Source organism: Parasteatoda tepidariorum, chromosome 2 (assembly GCF_982258835.1).
Source record: "Parasteatoda tepidariorum strain Cologne lab strain chromosome 2, Ptep-v5.0, whole genome shotgun sequence".
In the NCBI taxonomy this organism is placed as follows: Eukaryota; Metazoa; Arthropoda; class Arachnida; order Araneae; family Theridiidae; genus Parasteatoda; species Parasteatoda tepidariorum.
The window spans coordinates 6,694,714-6,714,131 of record NC_141756.1 but is presented as its reverse complement, the minus strand read 5'-3'; the positions used below and the strand labels follow the sequence as shown (position 1 = coordinate 6,714,131).

Below are 19,418 nucleotides of genomic sequence, written 5' to 3'. Positions count from 1 at the left end.
TTTATTTATTACGCCCTTCTGTTCCAAAGGGCCGTAAGGCCTTAGACGCCCAGTTCCACTACAACGAACGAACGAACGAGCCCTTCTGTTCCATAGTCAAAGATTTTAAGCACTTGCCCAATCTGACTTCCGGTCAGTAGCATATCAACCCAATCAGACTGGAATGATCTGATGACGTATTATATGAGTAATTCACTGTTCGGAAAAGAATACAGTCACTCGAAAAAATATTTTTTCGAGTGACTGTAAGCAAAGATCCTGTCCTTCACCCAATCCAAGAACCCAAGAAAAGAATATTCGAAGTTAAGGAATTTGGTGTTTCTTAGATTTTAAGTTCTCCTCGTTCACCTGAAAACCTAGCAGCCCTGTCTACTGAGTTTTGAAAACAGGTAAGAAGTTATTACATTCAATCTTTTCTAACTCAGCGAATTTCTAAGAAATTTTTTACTACTAATGAATGTTTCATAAACGATGTATCCTCTAACTACTCTGGAATTTCGGTAGCTTCAGAAAATGTTTTTCCCAATAGTAGCTGACGTAATATACTAATATTTTGAGAAATTAGATTTGAAAGAATTTTATTCACCAATACACATAAATAATTTATACGGATACATAAAAATTCCGATTGTCACATATGCTGATGTTTATATGAGCTATTGAACGTTGAAAAATTCTACTTAAAAAAACTAATTTAAAAATTTCGGCTTCAATTAACTATCGTTTGAAAAATATACCTCCTAAACATCAAACGTTGGAGGTTATGTAACTGTAGTTTAAGAAACAATAGTGGATAAAAATTGCATCGTATTGTGAAGTTATATCTCAAATCCAATATTTTATGAATTCATTAAATACATGAACTAAATTTACTGAATCTTCTCTTATTGTTCCATAATAATCTTCGTTGCATAATTTTTTACTTCTTAAATTAGTAACTGCATGCATGTTATCTGTATTTATATTACTAACTGAATTTACGTACAAGGTAAAAAAAGAACTAAATCAATAAATTAGTACTAATCAACACTACGAAATCGTGCACAAAACTGAATGGCATATACCGACATGTTGAGAAAATAATTTCAACTTTTTTCGCTTTTACTTGTTGTCCTTCGCTGTCCGTTATCACTGTAACACTAGATACTTTTCAATATTAATCTGTAAAATAATCACTAGACTAATAGACTACGATTTAGAAACAAGTATATTTTCTTTATTTCAAACAAACTAGCGTAGCATGCAAAAATAATTATAATCTTTCAATTAAAAAATAGAAATAAGGTTAAAATTATCGTTTGCACTCTTTGTCAGATGTAAAGTGTGCTCTCCACAAATAGCCCTGTTGCAGTAGTCTCATACGTATTTTGTCTTCCTGCGTTTTTTAAATGGGCAGAAAGTGCCAATTCTGAGTTTGTTTGCTGCACTTTTAGTCTTGTCTTCTTCGGGCTTTTCAATATGCAAAATATATTTAATGTATATTTTGATGAAAACAAACATTCGACTACGATTACCGCAAATCCTGAAAATTAATATGTATCTAATCTGGATCTGTCTAAATATGATACAAGCATATAATGTCCAATCAAAAACACTTGCATAAGAAAAGTTGAAAGAAAACTTACACCTATAATTAATATGTAAATTTGTCTTTGAATTATTTTAAATGTTCGAAATAAACTTCTAAATAAAGAAATAAAGTTCAGAAAAGCAAGAAAAAAAAACACCCTTTTTACAGAGCTTAGCTTAAAACCTTAAATTTCTACTTCTGAATTTAATCTTTCTCCCTCTTCCAATGGTTTTCCGAACTTGCGATTTCTGATTCGCCATTCTTCTTACTCGAACCTTGTTCCTTGAAATTCGTAGTCTGGCAATGAAACACCTTGTTCCTTGAAATTCGCAGTCTGGCAATGAAACAATTAGTTATTTCTTAACTCTTCTATTTATCACAAAAACGCTGGGGAAAAAAACAGAACTTCAGAAGCTTTAAGTAATATTTTTGGAAGCTGGGAAAATATCAACTCCAGACCTTGTTAAAGTGACAGAAACTATAAGGTAATAGGGGGAAATTCTTTTATAGAAATTAATGCTTTTTATAGTGATTTAAAACTGTTGCTCAAAATTCTACATGTATGTCAGAAACGGAACAAGAAAGAACCATATAGTTAATAAAGGGTGGCAAACTCGACGCATTACATTCTTGCAAATGTGCCCAGCAAATCAATGTGTTGCCTTAGCGATAGAGTTGGATATTAATGCTACAGATCGCAACTTAACCAGGCTTTAAACTTTTTTTTATGATTTGAAGACTTTTTTTTTTATAATTTGTAAACTCGTTGTAACGTCTTTGTCCATAAATTATCTTTTCTGTGATCTTGTCTGGTGTTGCGATCATGAGAGCATATACACCACGTTTGCGATCATATTCCTAGATAGTTTTTCTAGATGTTCCTGACTTACATGTAGATTTTTTAACATTTACTGAATTAATTAAACCACAGATTTTGAAAAACAGGAATTTTCAAAAAGGTGCTATATGTAGGATTGTTTTTGTAACCAAGTAAATTTCCACTTTGATTCCCGTAACCTGTTGCCTTTTCACGCCAATTCCTGCAACCTGTTGCCTTTTCACGCCAATTCCTGCAACCTGTTGCCTTTTCACGCCAATTCCTGCAACCTGTTGCCTTTTCACGCCAATTCCTGCAACCTGTTGCCTTTTCACGCCAATTCCTGCAACCTGTTGCCTTTTCACGCCAATTCCTGCAACCTGTTGCCTTTTCACGCCAATTCCTGCAACCTGTTGCCTTTTCACGCCAATTCCTGCAACCTGTTGCCTTTTCACGCCAATTCCTGCAACCTGTTGCCTTTTCACGCCAATTCCTGCAACCTGTTGCCTTTTCACGCCAATTCCTGCAACCTGTTGCCTTTTCACGCCAATTCCTGCAACCTGTTGCCTTTTCACGCCAATTCCTGCAACCTGTTGCCTTTTCACGCCAATTCCTGCAACCCGTTGCCTTTTCACGCCAATTCCTGCAACCCGTTGCCTTTTCACGCCAATTCCTGCAACCCGTTGCCTTTTCACGCCAATTCCTGCAACCTGTTGCCTTTTCACGCCAATTCCTGCAACCTGTTGCCTTTTCACGCCAATTCCTGCAACCTGTTGCCTTTTCACGCCAATTCCTGCAACCTGTTGCCTTTTCACGCCAATTCCTGCAACCTGTTGCCTTTTCACGCCAATTCCTGCAACCTGTTGCCTTTTCACGCCAATTCCTGCAACCTGTTGCCTTTTCACGCCAATTCCTGCAACCTGTTGCCTTTTCACGCCAATTCCTGCAACCTGTTGCCTTTTCACGCCAATTCCTGCAACCTGTTGCCTTTTCACGCCAATTCCTGCAACCTGTTGCCTTTTCACGCCAATTCCTGCAACCCGTTGCCTTTTCACGCCAATTCCTGCAACCTGTTGCCTTTTCACGCCAATTCCTGCAACCTGTTGCCTTTTCACGCCAATTCCTGCAACCTGTTGCCTTTTCACGCCAATTCCTGCAACCTGTTGCCTTTTCACGCCAATTCCTGCAACCTGTTGCCTTTTCACGCCAATTCCTGCAACCTGTTGCCTTTTCACGCCAATTCCTGCAACCCGTAGCCTTTTCACGCCAATTCCTGCAACCCGTAGCCTTTTCACGCCAATTCCTGCAACCCGTAGCCTTTTCACGCCAATTCCTGCAACCCGTTGCCTTTTCACGCCAATTCCTGCAACCCGTTGCCTTTTCACGCCAATTCCTGCAACCCGTTGCCTTTTCACGCCAATTCCTGCAACCCGTTGCCTTTTCACGCCAATTCCTGCAACCCGTTGCCTTTTCACGCCAATTCCTGCAACCCGTTGCCTTTTCACGCCAATTCCTGCAACCCGTTGCCTTTTCACGCCAATTCCTGCAACTTGTTGCCTTTTCACACTAATTCCTGCAACCGGTTTTACTTCGATAGGATTTTACTTCCTTCATGTTCTCCATTGGAGAAATATATTCCCGGAATTTCCAGTTTCCCGTGAATATTTTTTCAATATTTTTTTGTTTCCATTTATTCACTGAATTGTGCTTAATTGAAATTTTTTTTAAATTCATCAAAGTTCAAGTTTTTTGAAATACTTGCAACCTCAAAATTCACAAATTTCAATCGAACTCAATTCAATGAATAAAAAATAATTTAAAAACAATGATTAGTGACTGAATAAATAAGAGAAAATTTGGGCAGATGACTTTTAGTGCTTTAACGTGCAGGAAATAAAATCCTTTTCCTGTTTAAAGATAACCTTACCCGATATTTTTTACTCTCTTTAGCACATTTGCGACATTGTCTGCAGCCAAATCATGGAAAACAGTGGAAGCTTCCGATTGGGTGTTTGCGCTACCTGTGTTGCAGTTGGAGTTGTCATAGTTACTGCGTTGCCTATTATTCCTGAAGGTGGTATGAGGGATGGTCTCAGTTCGCTTGCTGCCCTCAGTGTTTTCGGTGGACTCATTGGTTGCGTTTTATCTTCTCGTGGACCTCTTACTGCCGCAGTGGATGTAAACAACAACTTGACCACTGGATAAACTAATAAAACTCCCGGTTGATGGATAATTATGGACAGATTTTATGAGAAATGTTAATGTTTTTGTAAATTTTCTATTTAAAGAGCTTTTGTTTATGTTTCCTGCTTTTATTTAGAATATTAAGCATCCACCTAATAAGCAACATTCCTTACATGACCAACAATTTCAAATCTCAATGAATGAAAAACTGAGGGAAATTAACACGTCAGGTATACTACTTTGTGTTTAGGAAACAAGATGTTGACTTTTCACCGAATTCCAAAGTTAATTACTAAGTTCGTCAACCAATCTCGTTAAGTAGAAAAACTGTTAAACGTGTTTCGACGCTACGTCAAGTCATTCCAATAGAAATATTTACACAAACACCTGTAAATTTTTTTTCATACAAAATCTCGTTGCAGTAACTAATTATTTTGCAAACATTGTATAGTTTTTCAGTCAGCATTGCCATCGATTCGCGAACTTTTTAACTAATTTTGAAACTTAGTACGAATAAAAAATGTTTGTTTCAAGCGAAAGCCCTTATAGAAATAGTGCCTTGAGAAATATATTACTAATGCAGTTCCTTTTAATGAAAATATTACGAAAGGCTGCAAAAAGCAAAACTTTGCATTAATTCTGAATTTTAATGTGAAGACATTAAAATAATTACATTGCATCGAAATGATATTAAAAAAAGCAATTATAATAAGAGTTAGTTATAATAAAGTAAAAGTTAAAGTAACTTTGGTTTCCTAAGCAAAACGCAGCAGACTGTGCGTTACAATCTTCCTTTTTCATTTCATTTATCATCCAAATCCATTTCATTTTTATCCAAATCATCGGTCTTTTTCGAGACATACAATACATGAAATTGATATACGTCAGCGAATTTGAAATTGACAATGCCTCTTTGATGTATTTTGTCTTTATTGTAAAACTTGTTTTATTTAAAAGGTAAAAATAACGTGAAACCAAAAAACAAAAATTACATTATTTCTGTGAAAATCCTGAAAATTTTAGAAATAACTTAAGTTAAATTTAGTAAATACTTTTAATATAATAAATGTGAATACTTTTTTCTTTACAAATAAAATACTTTTCTTACGTTATCTGTATCCGTTGGGAAAATGGTTGCTGCTCTCGGATTTTCATGTCACCACACTTTTTTACTAGATCAACTTCAATCATAGTCGTAGTGTAAAAATATCTTTAACAGGGGAACGCGTTTTATTTATTTTTTATTTTCTAGAATTTCCGTAGTATAGTCCAAATTCTTTTACTGTATAGTGGATGCAGTTTCCTTGTAGAATTTAAGTAGAAATCTTGGCCGTGTGAAATACATCTGAATTTTGTTACGAAAATGAGATATTTATAGCAGAAAAATAAATGAAATCATTTAGGAAAAAAGGATTTAATATGTAAATCTTATTATAATTAACATGGCTACATTCCAAAATTATAAAATAAAGACCCTTAAAGGAATCAAGAGAATCATTCTTTTACCATCCAGAATTTCGGTGAAGATTCAACTGTTGGCCGATCAACAAGAATTGAAAATTATCAGTAAGGAAATTGTCCTCAACGGACAGTTAGGAGCATGGGAAGAGGTTTGCGATTTATCGAAAGATAAAATAGCCAAAAATAAACCCGACCCACCATAATCAATATTAAATTTGAAGATAATTTGGCGAAGGCTAATCGCCAAAAAGACTGTGAGAAATGGTATAACTATGTAAGTGAAACATTCTTGTGGTAAGAAATAAAGAGTTATAAATAGATTTTGTTTTCGATTTAGTCGCGACAGTGAATTAAGGGGCCGTTCAAAAAGTACGTACATCCCGAAGGGGGGGGGAGGGGATTTGCTATTATGTACGGTTTTGTACGATGGGGAGGGGGGGAGGTATTATACAAAGTACGTACTTTATAAACATACACCAAATTTAAATTTGACTTCATCCTACACCCTCCCTAAGTAAATATTTAATTTTATTTAAAACATAATTATTTTAATTTTTATGAAAAAGGGGGGTAGACTAATAAAATGTACGTACTCTAAGGGGGGGGAGTAAGACCTTATGTACGGTAATGTACGAAGTGGGGGGAGGGGTTTAAAATTTCTCCATTTTTGTGTACGTACTTTTTGAACGGCCCCTAAGGAGTTTTACATTTGTATTGAAATAAAAAGTTATGCATTACATTGACTGTTAAGAAAAGTATTAAATATTCATATATGCCTTTTTATAAAATGTAATAAAAATTTAATAATTGGTTTAATTTAATCGAGATTCGATTAAGAATGATTAAAAAAATGTAAGAAATTTTAAAAGCTGGGGAATATTTAAAGCCCATTGTGGTATCACAAAAATATATATATTAAAATTCTTTAAGGAATACATAGAGAAAATTTTATAAATGTCTTTAAGAATAATTTTCAGTATTTAACAATGGAGTTAATAACTAGAACATTGATAATGATTTAAAATTTTCACGCGAGATGGCGGATTCTGTTATGTATTTAGACCATGTTGCAAAATTCCACGTATAAATAAAAAAAGAGCAAGTCGCTTCCTCACAGAAAAGGGCACTCACTTAACATCGTAAAAATTTATCAAAATATGTAATGTTATGCTATAACTGAATTTGATCCATAGCAATTTCTAAATTACCCTCTTATATTGTTTTATATGTATAGTTCAAAAATTAATCTTCTCTCATTATTTAAAGGAGAGAAAAATTTGTAGTCTATAAAAATACATGAAGCATGCTAAAAGACAATCACTGTGCACAAAAAATTTTTTTCTTCCAAAAAAAGCAAACTAAAAAAAAATTCTTATTAATAAATAACTTGATAGCTTTCTTCTATAATTTAAGCTGAAAATTATGAGAAAATAAACATTAAAGATGCCTTTTTTTAAAAAAAAGAAAAAGTATTTAAAAATAATTTTAAAATTACTTAAATTCATTAATATACCTCCGAAAAAAAACACGAAACTTATACAAATTTAACCAGTTTAAAATAATTCTGACAAAATAAATATTTTTAATAGTAATCAGAATTAAACCTACAAACACAGAAAATTTTTCCTGTGTATAATTAACTGTGTTTAAACGATGAATTATTTTTTTAATGGAGTATGAATAAAAAGTTTGTGTTTTAATGAGATGGCGACTTATTTTTACTAAAAGGGCAAATAGGGCGCATCAAAGAGCAGGAAGAGCGGGCCTCCCTTCAAAAAAGTGCCTTCAAAAGAACACTTTGCATATTTTAAAACCACGGCAAGTCAGGATTCAGATACTTTATTTTTCTAATATTAAAAAAGCCGTGCCAAAATCTCTCATTTCTATCACCACTGCCTGGAAAAAATCCTTGAAAAAGAGGACCACGGACCATTCTGAATAACTTTTTATCTTATTGTTAGATCTTCACGTTATAGGACTCAATCTAATTGTTCGAGAGGGTGACTTCAAATATGCTAATCAAAGTTTGGACCCCTTAATGTTAATTTTACTTTTTGCGTATTTCGCTATAGCTCGAGAATTTTTTAATCGAATTGAAAAAGATTTTCACATAATTATATCACACTATCTTTTTTCAAAAGATAATTCGATGAAAAAAAATAATAACTTTTAGGGAACATTTATTATTTTTCATTATTTTATTTAATAGCAGTCGAAACAATTTTGAATTGGCACAAAATGTAAAACAAGATTAAGTTATGAACAAAAGCGTACTTTTTCTGAATAAACATGCTTTTTCTAAGGAGTTCAGATTTCCACGGAGTGCGGCTTCCTTCTAAAATTTAAGGGGGTAGCTGCAGTCTGTGAAATCACAATAGCTTGGTGACGAAAGATTTACAAAGTATTTTATTTTTTGATTTAGTGACATATATCGAAAACTTTTTTTGCGATTTGAAATTTTTTTTGCAGGCAATTATAAAAAAGTAAAGTAAGATAGAGCCACCCCCAGGGCGTCATGGGGGGTTAAGGCACCACAACTTCATGGTCAACGGCAACCAAATTCATTTACCCAAAACTAATTCCAAAAAATTGCTTCGAGTTCAAAAAATTACTTTGAGTAAATATTTAGTATTTTTTATTGTATTTTATTTAATTATTGTGAAAAAAAATTTGAATTGTAAGGTATACAATTTTTTAAATAATTTGAAAATTTAATTTTACATAGCTTAATACAAAATTTGAACAAAATCTGCGGAATAGCTCCTGAAAAATCGAATTTTTGAAGAAAAAAATCTTATTTTCAAAATTTCATTTTTCAGAAACTATACGACCGATTTCATAACATTTTGCATCTTGCCATATAATCCTACAATCATTGAAATGGTGTAAAATATTGTATACCTTACTATTCAACTTTGTTTTGCTATTTAACTTATTTCTTACTGACAATTTTTTTTACTATTTATTAAATAAAATAATCAAAAATAACAAATGTTAACTAAAAGTTATTTGTTGCCTGAAATTATATGAGGGAAAACAAATTTTATAATCGTATGCAAAAATTTTTCGATTCACTTAAAAAAGTCCTTGAGTTATGGCGATATATGACGAAAAAATAAAATTAACATTTTGGGGTACAAACATTGGACAACTTTTGTAATCAAAATAGTGGGACCCTGTTTCACAGATTGCTGCCCTATATTTTGCGAAATCAAAATTCCGAATCCGTCGAAAAAAGATATGTTTATTCAGAAAGAGTAAGTTTTTGTGTCCGATTTCGTAAGTTAATTATCGACTGCTCTAATAAATTTGCATATTTGAGGTAACATCTTCGAATCACAAAATTGGGTTCTGAAACGTGAAGTTCCCCTATAGGTCTGCGTAAACTACAGTACAGACAATGAATTTGAAGTTTTAAAAAAATACTTTATTTAAAAATAAAAAAAAATAGAAATCTTAAATTAAAAGTCATTTCAAGATTTCTGATCTTTACACAACATTATACGGATAAATCAGTTGTAAATACTTTCTTCTAATAATCATTTGAGGTCGTATTCGCACAGATTCAACGAGAGCGTTAAGAGCGTCGATAGTTTCGTCCCATATTTTTACCAAATCTTCCTTTAATTCTTTAACTATTTTCTTTTCAGTTTTTTTTTTATTTTTTTTTTACATTTTATTTTTTATTATTCCTCACAAACCCTTTGTGAGGCTGAAACCAGGGGATGATGCAGGCAACTTTGAAATATTTATTTCACTATCATTCAGCCATTTTGTGGTGTGGTTTGAAGAGTGAGAAATAGAATTGTTTTAATGTAACAGAAAGATGTCAGGGTAAAGTGTTTCCATAGAGGGAAGGAACTTTTGCTAATTTTTCAGAACTCCAATGATCATTTTTTTTTTTTTATGCTAAGCATGATATTCTACGCTCACCAGTTGCTGAAAAAATGAGTGTTCCAGATCCCAATCTTCTTTAAGATCTATCGATAGTTTTAAACGGGTTTTCCATACGACAAATTGTATCTCAGTTCTTTTCACTCATTTCAATCTGTTTTCGAACGTCATCAATACGAAACGTTTATTAAAGTTTCAAGTTAAACCGTGATGGCTCAGGGGATATAGCGTTCGCTTTCTAATAAGGTGAACCGGGTTCGAATTCCAGGGGTTGCAAGTCGATACGAACTCCGCATCTGGCTTGCATCGATCATAGTGCTGACATAAAATATTCTCAGTAGTAGTCGGATTATGGGTTAGACTCCCCTTGCCGTCAGGTTAACCGAGGAAGGTTTTCGTGGTTTTTCTCACCATGTAACGCAAATTCGGTTTAGTTCCAACTAAAACTACTCCACGAAGGCAAATTTCCCCCAATTCTGGTTCTAGGAGTTCCCTTATCTTCTGGAGTTCGAAATTACAAGGCTACTGAGGTGAACATTAGTAGGGGTAAACCCGAAAATTGGATCGGTTGTTCAACGACGGTTATAAAATTAAAAAATATTAAAGTTTCTTTCTAAATCTTTCTTGGCTTGGCAAAATTCTTACTTCAAGTCAGATTTTTAAAATTAAATATATTTTAAACACAAAAAGTGGATTTTTATTGAAGGTAATTAAGTAGTTTAAGTTAAGTTGTTTAATTGAATAGTTTAGTTTTCTTATAATATTTTATGAATACAAAATAAAATGGAGGCAAAAATTACCGAAAGTCCAACACTTTAAAAAAGAAAAAATATTTTTGTTGCTCCATATTGTATACTACGCAACCATCAAATCAAAAATCATTCAAACAAACAAAAATTTCGCTATTGAACAATATTAGAGTAACAACTGCAAATGGTGAACCTTAAAGTAGGCTCTATCTCTGTAATTTAAATTTTAAAAAAATCAGATAAAGTGCAAAAATGGTTTGTTATAGTATGAAGTGCTGGTAAAGAACATGTTAAAGAAAAATATTGTTGATATTTTTTGCACTTCATCTGATTTCATTTTCTGTTATTTAATTTACAGACTTAAAGCGTCCAGTAGCAAATACTACACTGGTTATCATAAATTAAGGAAAAATCACAAAAATAGCGATAACTCTTTCAAAAGTAAGCCAAACCGTGCAAAATTTGCATATGTTGTCCACTAAGAGTAGCTGAGTAAAATTGCAATATGCAAATTAGTGGCGCTGCACTCGGCTTACGTCATCTGCCTGGAGCATAAAAGTCCAAGTTTGAGAGAAAGCACACAAATTTTACTGTGATTGCGACATTGAAAATCTGAGATAGCCAATTCGTAATAATGACCTCTAGGCATCATTTGCCTGAAGAACTACGATGGAGAGCCATCGGGAGACTAGAGGCAGGGCAGAGTCAATCAGAAGTGGCCAGATGGCTAAATGTGAGTCCATCTGTGGTTCATAGACTTTGGAGGCAATTTCAAACCACAGATTCGGCATCTAGGAGGTTCAGTCAAGGACGGCCAACTGTTACGACCAGTGCCGATGACCGATATTTGACATTAAGTGCACGCAGGAATAGAACCGCTACTCCGACACATCTTAGATCCTCTCTTGCTGCAGCCACCGGAAGGTTGGTGTCAACGTCAACTGTGCGCAGAAGGCTCCACGAAGGTGGTCTGTATGCGAGACGACCAGCCATTTGCGTGCCGCTCACATCACGCCATAGGAGAGACCGTTTGCAGTGGGCCCGACAACATGTCCACTGGACGTCAGATCAATGGAGGCCTGTTCTCTTTACGGATGAGTCCAGGTTTAGTCTAGAAAGTGACAGTAGACGTTATTTGATATGGAGAGAACCTGGGACCCGTTATCATCCATCAAACATCCGTGAAAGAGATGCATACGGAAGAGGCAGTGTCTGTGTTTGGGGAGGCATATCCTTAGGAGGGCGCACATACCTCCATGTCTTTCCAAGGGGAACCGTGAATGCTCAGGTTTATCGAGACAACATCCTTGATGCTTATGTGCGCCCATATGCCGGGGCAATTGGTGATTGCTTCCTGTTACAGGACGATAATGCAAGACCACACAGAGCTCGCATTGTTGATGATTATCTTCAACAGGAAACAATTACTCGCATGGAGTGGCCAGCTCGATCCCCGGACTTGAATCCTATCGAGCACGTTTGGGATGCTCTAGGGAGGCGTGTATCTGCCATCAATCCGCCCCCTCAGACCCTTGCCACGCTTGCAACTGCTTTACAAGAGCAATGGCTCTCACTTCCTATTGAACTGATAGACCGCATAATTGAAAGCATCACACATCGCTGTTTGTGCTGTATTGCTTCTAGAGGCAATCATATTCCATATTAAAGGTACTTTTTCTATTGCAAACCGATACTTCCAATTTGTTTATTTTATACATGTGCTAATTTCTATACTACTATTAATGTCTGATAATTTCTTTTTATGTTGTTTAATACCTTACTATGTGTTGTATATTGTGGGTAAGTTTCATAAAATTCCATGTGTAATTTCTTGAGTTATCGCGATTTTTGTGAATTTTCCTTAATTTATGATAACCAGTGTAGTTGCGTTTAAAGAAGAAAGAAAAAAAAAAGAAAAAAATTATTATGCCCTACTTTTATCACAAATCTTAAAATTTGTGCTTTGATTAATGAAACAATCTGTTGAGCAATTGATTTGTTATCGATTTCTGTTATATCCATACATCCATAGTTATTAAGTTCAAAAATTTCATTACTTTAGCGAGCAACAGATCAGTTTTTCATCAGTTCAACGGTGAACTCTAATATTATTAAGCAAATTTGAATTGATTTTTAAAAAATAAACTGATTTTTTATTGATATATGTATTTTTTTAACTGATGATATATTTTTCATCAGTTTTTATCAGTTCAACGGTGAACTCTAATAGTAACAACTAAATTTAAATTGATTTTTAAAAAATAAACTGATTTTTTATTGATATATGTATTTTTTTAATTGATGATCATATATGGCAGTACTTTTACTTTCGTTACTTGTACCGCCGGAACAAGTAAAAAGTACGTACTTTTACTTGTACTTCGTTACTTTTTAAATTTAGTACTTTTACTTGTACTTTCGTTACTTTTTTAGGGAAAAAGTACAAGTATATGTAACGGAAATGTCCAATGAAATCGTTACTTTTTTCTAAAACTCGGTAAGCTTTCTAAAAAAAAAAGATTAAATTAAAAATAAATGCTTATGTTTTTTTTTAATTTATAAAATTAATGTGCAATAAATATGTATTCACTGCTAACTTCGTGTTTAAATACCTTGACCTTTGAAAATTGTCACTCCTGAAAGGGAAAACACGGCTCTTTTGAACTGCGAAAGGTTTCGCGATGTGAAATCGCAGGACGATTTATTGTTTGCTGCAGGTCTGGTACCTTGCATCAAATTTAATTGGTCGGAAGAATAAGCTAGGGAGGAGGCTACAAAAAATTGGAAAGAATTGTCCAAGCTGAACACCCTGCTATAACTAATAACGTAACAGGAAAAAAAAAACCAGGGAATTTAAATTTTCTAAAGCTGAAAACATCATGACAATCACCAGCGACAGAAGAATTTATGGCATACATGAGCTCAAATGTCGAAACAGAAAGCATATCAATTTTGAATCGATATCCGATCGCAAAAAAATTATATGTGAAATATAATACTACAGTACCTTCCAGTGCTCCCGTGGAGCGCTTATTCAGCGTGGCTAAGCACGTTCTGAGAAATTATCGTAGCAGAATCAGTGACACCACTTTCGAATTGTAATTATTTTGCAAAATGAATAAAAATATTAATTAGCAAGTCATTTTCAGTCATTTTCGAGTTTTATGCATTTATTTAATACATTTTAGATAAAAAATGCTGGATTTTGTTATTACGTTTTTCAATTTTCTTTTTGAACTCACTAATAAAACATTTTTGTCTTAATACATTTTTTACTAAATACATTTTTACCTAGTACATTTTTTACTAAAATTATGTTTATGCCCGACCTTGTCACACAAAGCCCAGTCAAATCTCTAAGAACTTCAGAACTATTTGTGCTATTGAAAACTATTATAATTACTATTTTAACTCTTGAAAACTCAAAGGTATTAATTTAGCCGCTGATACTAAAATTCATTTACAAATTTTAATTATTCCGTTAGGCAGAAATTTTCGGAAAAGGATTTTCTCGCATGACTTCAGCATTAGCCATTGTTACAAATAAAATTGTAGACTGTTCTGTTTCAACTTATACTGCACATGCAATTATTTTTTACTAGCTCAAAGATCACAAAGCTATATGAAACCCCGTGTTTGCTTTGTTTATGTTTGTGCTTTTAAAACGCGTTTCTATAGAGCAAAACAATTTTAAATCAATGGTAATTTGAATAAATAAAAATAATAAACTAAAAATTAAAATCAATAGTTAAAATTTCTTTTTCGTGCAAATCCAAAAAAATTTGATATTAGAATTATATTTGATTTTAAAATTATACTATACGATTATATTATAAAATTATATTATAATATTCGTCCGAATTTCAAAATAAATTAATGTCCACAACTTTCAAAATTAAAAATATTTAAATAAATAACAACAATTTTGCAAAAACATTAAAGAGCATAAGAATAATATTCAATAAAATTATAGGTTACTTTGAATCTTCGATTTCCTAGAAATGCACTTTTAAATCGTTACTTTTTTTGTTTAGTACTTGTACTTTTGCTTGTACTCTTTACTCGTTACTTTTTAAAATAAGAACTTTTTACTCATTACTTTTTTTAAAAATACTTGTACTTTTACTCGTTACTTTTTAAAAGTAACGTTGCCATATATGATCATAAACCAATAAAATTGGGTCTGCTGTTCAACGACGGTTATAAAATAAACCTTACGTTTCACACAGCTATCGCTTTTGTATTTCTGCGATCTTGAAAGGAAAAAAAATCTCAGTAGATTTTAATAAAAAACTCCTCAAGGGGAATATGAAATGGATTGGCTCTGAATCCCCTTTTGTACGCGAAAAAGGAGGAAGTGTTAAGGCGTGCGGCATTCTGATTGTCCACAAAGTGTTATGACATTCTGTTTGGCCATGTCACAAGAAATGAAATCTTAAAGAATAACAACAGTTGTGAAAAAAATATACCCCAGAGGATTTTATTTACTTATATTATAACACAATACATTCAAATTTACAATACAATATAATACCATCAATACTATACAATATTTACATTACATATGCGTTTCCTTTGATTGTTTGTTTGTTTTTTGCTGATAAATCCAATGGTGTTTCTGGATTAAATGGATACTGTCTTTTCCTACAGTGTTTCACAACTACTCGTAAATCCAATGCCTTCAAAGATTCCGAAAAATTGCTTAAAAAGTATCAGATGTATCCCATTCTTGATCCTCCTTTGGTGCAATGAGTGAAAAATCCACGTTAAAACACACGCCTAGGGGCTCTTGAGATTCAACCAACACTTGAGGCATATCAAAGACTATTGATTCAACCAACACTTGAGGCATATTCAACACTTCTGATTCAACCAACACTTGAGGCATATCCAACACTTCTGTTTCATCACAAGGCACTTGGACTTCATTCAACACTTGAAGTTCCTCATCCCCTTGAGGTTCGTCACATGAAGGTTCGCCATTCCCTTGAGTTATATCCAACACTTGGGTTTCATAATTCACTTGGGTACTGGGCACTTGTGAAACTTTAAACTCTTCAGGAAGCATTTGCTCAACAGACTTCGCTGTGGATACCAGCGTGATCGGCTTGTACGTTACAATTCTGTAACACCCGTGGTAGAGGTGGTGGATGCTCGACTCAAGTATTACGTAGCCTCGCAAAGACTTCAACAGGCTGAGCAAACAGCAAGCAATCAATGCGAGGCTACGCAACGTTTGAGCTTAGCATTCACCCCCTCCCCCACAGACGCGACAGCGCTGCAACGTACAAGCTGAGCTTCTTCTCCGGACGCTACAGTCACCGTAACTTACAGTTGCAAACCAGGCATCAACCGCAATCGATGCGAGACTACATAACGTTTAGCTTAGCATACACCCCACCCCCACGGATGCTACAGCATTGCAACGTAAAAGCCAAGCTTCAGCTACGGAAGCAACAGCCAGCGTAGCCTCGTATCGACTACAGTTGAAGCTCGGCCTGTAACTGTAAGTGAAGGGGGCTATGGAGCCCGGAGTTGATGATCGGCTTGTACGTTACAATTCTGTAACACCCGTGGTAGAGGTGGTGGATGCTCGACTCAAGCAATACGTAGCCTCGCAAAGACTTCAACAGGCTGAGCAAACAGCAAGCAATCAATGCGAGGCTACGCAACGTTTGAGCTTAGCATTCACCCCCTCCCCCACAGACGCGACAGCGCTGCAACGTACAAGCTGAGCTTCTTCTCCGGACGCTACAGTCACCGTAACTTACAGTTGCAAACCAGGCATCAACCGCAATCGATGCGAGACTACATAACGTTTAGCTTAGCATACACCCCACCCCCACGGATGCTACAGCATTGCAACGTAAAAGCCAAGCTTCAGCTACGGAAGCAACAGCCAGCGTAGCCTCGTATCGACTACAGTTGAAGCTCGGCCTGTAACTGTAAGTGAAGGGGGCTATGGAGCCCGGAGTTGATGATCGGCTTGTACGTTACAATTCTGTAACACCCGTGGTAGAGGTGGTGGATGCTCGACTCAAGCAATACGTAGCCTCGCAAAGACTTCAACAGGCTGAGCAAACAGCAAGCAATCAATGCGAGGCTACGCAACGTTTTAGCTTAGCATTCACCCCCTCCCCCACAGACGTGACAGCGTTGCAACGTACAAGCCGAGCTTCTTCTCCGGGCTTTACAGTCACCGTAACTTACAGTTACAGACCAGGCTTCATCCGCAATCGATGCGAGACTACGTAACGTTTAGCTTAGCATACACCCCACCCCCACGGATGCTACCGCATTGCAACGTAAATGCCAAGCTGCACCCCTGGAAGCTACAGCCTGTGAAGCCTCGTACCGACTGCGGTTGAAGCTCAGCCTATAACTGTAAGTGAAGGGGTTTGTGGAGCCCGGAGTTGATGATCGGCTTGTACGTTACAATTCTGTAACACCCGTGGTAGAGGTGGTGGATACTCGACTCAAGCATTACGTAGCCTCGCAAAGACTTCAACAAGCTGAGCAAACAGCAAGCAATCAATGCGAGGCTACGCAACGTTTGAGCTTAGCATTCATCCCCTCTCCCACAGACGCAACAGCGTTGCAACGTACAAGCCGAGCTTCTTCTCCGGACGCTACAGTCACCGTAACTTACAGTTACAGACCAGGCATCAACCGCAATCGATGCGAGACTACGTAACGTTTAGCTTAGCATACACCCCACCCCCACGGATGCTACCGCATTGCAACGTAAATGCCAAGCTTCACCCCTGGAAGCTACAGCCTGTGAAGCCTCGTACCGACTGCGGTTGAAGCTCCGCCTATAACTGTAAGTGAAGGGGTTTGTGGAGCCCGGAGTTGATGATCGGCTTGTACGTTACAATTCTGTAACACCCGTGGTAGAGGTGGTGGATGCTCGACTCAAGTATTACGTAGCCTCGCAAAGACTTCAACAAGCTGAGCAAACAGCAAGCAATCAATGCGAGGCTACGCAACGTTTGAGCTTAGCATTCATCCCCTCTCCCACAGACGCAACAGCGTTGCAACGTACAAGCCGAGCTTCTTCTCCGGGCTTTACAGTCACCGTAACTTACAGTTACAGACCAGGCTTCATCCGCAATCGATGCGAGACTACGTAACGTTTAGCTTAGCATACACCCCACCCCCACGGATGCTACCGCATTGCAACGTAAATGCCAAGCTTCACCCCTGGAAGCTACAGCCTGTGAAGCCTCGTACCGACTGCGGTTGAAGCTCCGCCTATAACTGTAAGTGAAGGGGTTTGTGGAGCCCGGAGTTGATGATCGGCTTGTACGTTACAATTCTGTAACACCCGTGGTAGAGGTGGTGGATGCTCGACTCAAGTATTACGTAGCCTCGCAAAGACTTCAACAAGCTGAGCAAACAGCAAGCAATCAATGCGAGGCTACGCAACGTTTGAGCTTAGCATTCATCCCCTCTCCCACAGACGCAACAGCGTTGCAACGTACAAGCCGAGCTTCTTCTCCGGGCTTTACAGTCACCGTAACTTACAGTTACAGACCAGGCTTCATCCGCAATCGATGCGAGACTACGTAACGTTTAGCTTAGCATACACCCCACCCCCACGGATGCTACCGCATTGCAACGTAAATGCCAAGCTTCACCCCTGGAAGCTACAGCCTGTGAAGCCTCGTACCGACTGCGGTTGAAGCTCCGCCTATAACTGTAAGTGAAGGGGTTTGTGGAGCCCGGAGTTGATGATCGGCTTGTACGTTACAATTCTGTAACACCCGTGGTAGAGGTGGTGGATGCTCGACTCAAGTATTACGTAGCCTCGCAAAGACTTCAACAAGCTGAGCAAACAGCAAGCAATCAATGCGAGGCTACGCAACGTTTGAGCTTAGCATTCATCCCCTCTCCCACAGACGCAACAGCGTTGCAACGTACAAGCCGAGCTTCTTCTCCGGGCTTTACAGTCACCGTAACTTACAGTTACAGACCAGGCTTCATCCGCAATCGATGCGAGACTACGTAACGTTTAGCTTAGCATACACCCCACCCCCACGGATGCTACCGCATTGCAACGTAAATGCCAAGCTGCACCCCTGGAAGCTACAGCCTGTGGAGCCTCGTACCGACTGCGGTTGAAGCTCCGCCTATAACTGTAAGTGAAGGGGTTTGTGGAGCCCGGAGTTGATGATCGGCTTGTACGTTACAATTCTGTAACACCCGTGGTAGAGGTGGTGGATGCTCGACTCAAGTATTACGTAGCCTCGCAAAGACTTCAACAAGCTGAGCAAACAGCAAGCAATCAATGCGAGGCTACGCAACGTTTGAGCTTAGCATTCATCCCCTCTCCCACAGACGCAACAGCGTTGCAACGTACAAGCCGAGCTTCTTCTCCGGGCTTTACAGTCACCGTAACTTACAGTTACAGACCAGGCTTCATCCGCAATCGATGCGAGACTACGTAACGTTTAGCTTAGCATACACCCCACCCCCACGGATGCTACCGCATTGCAACGTAAATGCAGGGCCGGATTTACGTATAAGCTAAATAAGCTGTAGCTTGGGGCCCCGAGATGGCAAGGGCCCCCAGATCCAACTTTTTTCTTCTTTTTTGAAGTTTTATTCAAAGTTGGAGCCCTCTGAAAACTAAAATACATTTTTTTTTCTTTTTTACATTGGTGAACGCTTTTTAAAATCTAATAGAAGTGTTTACAAATATAAAATAATTGTTACTCTTCACTTTTCTAACCAAAAGAGC

At 36.7% G+C, this 19,418-nt stretch overlaps 1 long non-coding RNA gene across 1 annotated transcript; it reads left to right on the top strand.

Moving 5' to 3' along the window:
* The first annotated feature begins 209 nt into the window (after positions 1–209).
* On the top strand, positions 210–4,687 carry LOC122272551 (uncharacterized). The gene is made up of 2 exons (XR_006227129.3): positions 210–389; positions 4,338–4,687. It is a non-coding gene; the product is annotated as an uncharacterized LOC122272551 (long non-coding RNA).
* The last annotated feature ends 14,731 nt before the right edge of the window (positions 4,688–19,418 follow it).